This window comes from Mustela nigripes, chromosome 14 (assembly GCF_022355385.1).
Source record: "Mustela nigripes isolate SB6536 chromosome 14, MUSNIG.SB6536, whole genome shotgun sequence".
In the NCBI taxonomy this organism is placed as follows: domain Eukaryota; kingdom Metazoa; phylum Chordata; class Mammalia; order Carnivora; family Mustelidae; genus Mustela; species Mustela nigripes.
Genome location: NC_081570.1, coordinates 17,953,850 through 17,959,849, shown reverse-complemented (window position 1 = coordinate 17,959,849; position 6,000 = coordinate 17,953,850).

Sequence of the window (6,000 nt, the reverse complement as noted above, 5' to 3'; positions counted from 1 at the left end):
TAAGGATCTCATTTGCCATCTTTACATCTATAAGGATTTCCTTTAAGAATGTATTATACTGGGGGCGCCTGGGTGGCTCAGTGGGTTAAAGCCTCTGCCTTTGGCTCAGGTCATGATCTCAGGATGCTGGGAGCGAGCCCCACATCGGGCTCTCTGCTTGGCAGGGAGACTTCTCCCCTACCCCCCACCACCCTCCCCCTGCTTCTCTGCCTACTTGTGTCAAGTAAATAAAATCTTTAAAAAAAAAAAAAAAAAAAGAATGTATTAAACTTTTCATTCTTTCATTCTTTTCCAAAGGAATGAACTAAAGGGCCAAGAGGTAAAATGCATTTCTGCAAAGGGTCTAACCAGAAAACTACAGTGTAGTCCTCTAAGCAGTGAGCTTTCTTATTCACCCGAAATCTGGCCACCCAGAAGAACTCCTTCCCAGAGATTTTACAAATTGCTCAAGTCTGGTTTCTCTGGCAGGATTGGTTATTGCAACTATTGTTTACATTAAAGGTAGAAAAGTGAAGGCCTGTTCCCAAGGTTCACGGAACAGCGGGACTGGGGAGGGAGAGAGAAGGTGTCGCAACATCATGGGCTAACAGAGCAGGAACTATCACTTTGCTATGAAGTAAGAGGGAAAATCTGCAGCCCTGGGAGATTCTTGCCAGGGCTGATAGTAAAAGAGTCAGATCAGAAATATCACCCTCCAATCCCAAAATGGCTACAGACACAAAAGAAAGAGGAGAGAGTTCTCCAGTTTCTCTGAGCTATGAACTTTGCGCTCCCCATAGAGTTTTCCAGAACAGGTTTCATATTGGTCACAGTAGACCTCAGATACTCTGATGTTCAGCTACTGTCTTGAAGACAGAGAACCTGTTCGCGCAGTCCCTCCCCTGTGTCTTCGCCCAGATCGGAAACCCTCAGTGGCTTCCCTGTTTGGAACCCTACCCCACAGCTTTAAAAAGGTTCCCTGATCTGGCCCCAATCTACAAATCCAATCCCAGCACCCAGAGTTGCCTCGTCTCTGGCCTCCAGGTCAAGGCCCCATTTGTATCCCTCACCTGGGAGCTCCCTTCCCCAACTGCCCTGTACTCGGGCAAGGGCTTTCTCAACTTCAAAGCTGTGGAAGAAACCACAAAGGAAATGTTTGACAGATCCGTGCTACAAAAAGCAAAAAATTCCGGTGTGATTATTGAATGTTTGCAGCAAATACCACAGACAGATGGTTAGAACCCTTAATTTATGAAGAACCCACAAAAATCAATAAAAAAAAAAAAACACACAAAGATGCTCATGGAGAAAAAAGCAAAGGACATAATAAAAAACAAATATAAGAGGCCAGTAAACACGTGGAGGGGGAAAAAGGGATGCTCGATCTGTCCAAAGGCCCAAGAAATGCGAATAGAAGATTAGAAGTAAGATGTCATGAAGTGAGCCTAGACACTGCTCCCTGCTAGCTGAAGAACAGAGAGATGGCATTTACCCCAGGGCTGGGGGGAGCGGGGGGAAGGGTGTAAACCAGTGTGATATTTCTGGCAAGCCACTTAGTGTTATTTATCAAAAGCCTGAAAAATGTTCCTACTCTCTGTCTACATAATTGTTTAAGCCACTTACTTAGCAACTTTCCAGCAAATCACCCGGTGATACGTGTCCAGACTCTTAAGAGGTTCATACGTCTGGTTCACATTTCTGATTATTTTCTCAGAAACATGGAAGTTGAATGACGGTCAAAGATACACGCACAGAGATACCCCTTGCGATGTGAGGGTGTGATAACAGAAAGCTGGAAACAACCTAAACACCCGTCCGTCAGCCGGGGAATCAGTGAGTCAATTATGATGAATCCATGGAACGGAAAACGTTAGGCAAATAGCCTTATAATAATCGAGAGTTCCAGAGGATGCGGGCAATGCTTATGATAGAATAGCTTTGTAATGGAAAGTTAGCTGTAAATCTTAAAGAAAAAAAAATCCTAGCCAATAGGTGGGAAAACATACAATGAATGGGTGTCTCTGGTGGTGAATTTGGGGGAAATCTGTGTATGTGCTTCTTTACTTTTTTCTGTACTTTCCAACATTTCTACAATGGGCAGAATTAATTTGATAATCATTTGCAGGGTTAAAAACCTTTTAAGAAATTATTCTCCTCGATACACTGTTGAGTTTCCTAGTGAAAAAGCAATTTTCCCATTCCAAGTGGACAGAAGGTAGGCGCCATAAATACACACGAGGGAAGGAAAGTCAACGGCCGTTTCAAGTCTCTTGTGAATCGTTTCTCACCTTCTGCTTTTATTGCCTGGTTATTTGTGTTTATGTCTTTTCTCCCTTGTGATCCTGGAATCTCCTGGAAGGCAGAAATCACGTGTCTCCATTTATTTGTGATCAGCTGGGCCCTTGTGCCCAGGAGGCTCTTATAGTGTTATTTTTTTTAATGAATGGAGCATCTGATATAGTTACGTGTGTTTTAACAGAAGATAAGGATTATTTATTAAACCCATTCCTTATGAAGTCAGGGGACTCTCTGAGAGTCAAGTAGAGGAGATCAAGATGTGGTTTCAGGGGGCCACTCTGCCCCTACCTGGTAGCCATCCCATTGTCTAGCTGCCCTAGGGGTCCCCATACTGCAATTAATTAACTAAGAGGCCGTGGGCAAGTCACTCATCCTTAGCTCCTTCATGGATGAGTCAAGGGTGCTGGTGTATTCCCAGCTTGCTGTCACCATGAGTTCTGAAAAGCATCTGATAATGAAAGTTGGCTCAGAATATCAAGTTAGAAGGTATCTTTAGAATGTTCCAGAATTTTTCTTAAAAAAATAAAAATAAAAAAGACTCTCTTGGTAATCAAACCAATACTATGCGATTGAGTTGGGCTTCACTTCATGTACATTTTTGTCTTTAGGTCCAGTTTTTAAAAAATAATTAAAATAGGCGACCTTAAGATTCTGCTAAGGACCGTAGGAGTCTTGGAGCATGGGTAGAGACGAAGCACGAGCTCTCTGCAGTGAGCTATTCAGGAGAACGACAGGACACTGTTGACATAACAGGGTTTCCAGGGAAGGAAGGGAAGGGAGGGATAACCCTGGCTTTTCTTCTCCCGCCTCTCCCTGGATGGGGAAACTTCCCCGCCACCTCCGCGGGACGATTTTGCTGGCTTACAGTGACCTCTGCAGACAGCGGGGAGTTGCACATCCAACTCTGAACCAGGGAGGTGGGGAGGCCCCGGACGCTCTCCCTGGGCTCCCGCAGTCGCCTTTCAGCAGGCAGGACCCCTCCTCCAAAGCGCTCGGTGCGCTGGGCACTTCGTGTTGGATCGGCCCAGCAATGCTTGCGGGGCGCCCACCTGACTGAGCCCCGGAGCTGGAGCTGGGCGGGGTACAGTCCTGCGCCTCCCGGAATGCCCCACCCCTTGAAAAGTCGACTTGGGGACCTCCGAACGGTTCCACCGCTGGGCCCAGAAATCGAGTCCCCACTTGAGCCCCTCCCAACTCAGAGGAGGTGACAGCATTCAACCCAGCGCCCTAGGTAAATTCCGGAGCCAGTCGGACCTCTGTCACCTTCCTGGGCACGTGGCCCTGGGCAAAGTATCCAAACTTTCTGCGCTTAAACGTACTTACCTTAAAAAGGGGGGGGGGGGCGCTAATAATCATCCCTACCTCAATAGATTGTTGACTAGATTAAAAGACCTGAAACACTTAATTTACGTAGAAATCAAGATATTTAATATGTTCCTATGTACGTTATGTATAAGCTTCACACCGTAGCGGACGCACGGCGTTTACTGAAAATCATTTACTCTTCCCTGACTGCGGAAGTCAGAGGAAGAAGGATCACTTCCAAAAATCGAGGGACGCCCGTTCTCCTTGTGCACAAACCAGAATGCGGAATGCGTCGCCGGCGGTCGTCCCCCCAAGGACTGCCCCCACCCCGTCCCGTCCCGCCCCGCGGGGGTCCCCTAGCCCGATGCCACTCGGCCGCGCGGCCGGGCCTGGAACGGTGGCCGCGCGGACCCCTCCTCCGGGGAGCCCGCCCCGCGCCGCCGCCCTGCGCCCGCGGCCGCGTCGTCCCCCGCGGGGCTCGCGGAGCCGGGTCCCAGCGCCGGGGATGCCCGGCGGCCGCGTCGCTCGCCCTCCCTGCCGCCCCAGGAGCTCCCACCCGCGGCCTCGAGGGCGCGCGGAGGGGCCGGGCTGTGCGGGGAGCCGAAGCCCGCGGGCCTCCTGGCCTCCCAGCAGCGGGTCCCCCTCCCCCGCGCGGAGGTGCGGGGTTGGGGGGAGCGGCCGTTCGGCACCGGAAGGAGGGGAGGAGGCCGGAGGTGCCTTCGCAGCGAGCGGCAGCCCTGACAGATCTGATAAAGAGGAAGGAAGCCCGCGACGCGGCCGAGCCGAGCTGTCGGCTCCCCAAACTGACGACGGTCTGCAGCTGTCGCGGCCGTTTGCCGCCGCGGGAGCCCCAGCGGGGGAGCCTGCGCCCCCTACTGGCCATTTTAGAACTGCACCCGACGGGCGAAAGGAAAGCTCGCAAAGGCAAGGCTAATGCTTCCTGCTGCGCAAGGTGATAAGCCTTGCTGGGGCAGGCAGGGCCTGTCCGGGCCTGGGCCCTTTTCCTTCCGCTCCTCGCCAGGGAAACCCGCCCCAGAGAGCAGACAAGAATAGATTTGCTCCCGGCGGAACTCCGCTGACCTGGCCACCCAATGACCTTGGCCGTCAGGGGTCAGGCCGCCAAGTCCACCCTAGTAAAAGTAGACACTCGGGCAGATGGCAGAGGACAATCTGCATATTGCTCCATGCCTTGGGCTCTAACTTTGGCTCTTTATCACTTAATAGCTGTGTGACCTTGAGCAACTTTCTTAACCTCCCTGTGCATCAATTTCTGCATCCATAAAATGGGAATCATAGTCTCCATCTCATAGGACTGTTATGGGAGACTAAGTGAGTTAATATACGCAAAGGCTTAGCACAGTTCCTGGCACATACGTTAAAAGGTCTTAGTCTTATTTTGCACTTGCTTTATAATTGGTTCCTCATTCTGGAGATTCTCTTACTGTCTTTCAGTCCGTTTCTAATTTACTTCTACTGTGGTCGGAGGACATATTTTATATTGTTTCATTTCTTTGAAATTTGTTGAGACTTGCTTTATGGGCCAGCATGTGATCTGCTTTGCTAAAAGTTCCATGTGTACTTGAAGAGAATGTGCATTCTGCAGTTGTTGCATATAAGTGTTCCAATGTCAATCAAGACAAATTGGTTAAGTGAGTTTTTCAAATTCCTTAGTGTGTGTTTGGGGGAGGGGGTGCTTTTTCTTTTTCTTTTCTGTTGTCCTGCCAGTTACTGAGAGAGCTCTGTTAAAAATCCCTAATGATGACGGTGTTATCTATGTCTCCTTCTGGCTTAATTTTTGCTATATGTATTCAACACCATGTTATCAGATGCATATAAATTTCAGACTGTTGTATCTTCCTGGTGAGCAAACTTCATTACAAAAGGGTGCTATAAATGTCCTTTATTATAAAATGTCCTTCTCTTTAGGTCTAGTAGTACTTCTTGCCTCAGAGCCTGATTTGTATGATAAATGGTTACATCTGCTTTTCTTTGATTTACTATGTCAATAGATTGCCCATCCTGTTCCATCCTTTAATTTCAACCTTTCTGTGTCCTTATAGTTGGCTTCTTGTGCATGTCATATACTGGGGTTTGATTTTTTTTTTTTTTTATCATTCAACACTTTGACTTTTCATCAGATTGTTTAGTCCCCTTATATTTATTTTTTTTTAAAGATTTTATTTATTTATTTGACAGAGAGAAATCACAAGTACACTGAGAGGCAGGCAGAGAGAGAGAGGAAGGGAAGCAGGCTCCCTGCTGAGCAGAGAGCCCGACGCGGGACTCGATCCCAGGACCCTGAGATCATGACCTGAGCCGAAGGCAGCGGCTTAACCCACTGAGCCACCCAGGCGCCCAGTCCCCTTATATTTAATAGAAGTACTAATGGTGTACAGTTTATAACTAACTTTTTGCTTT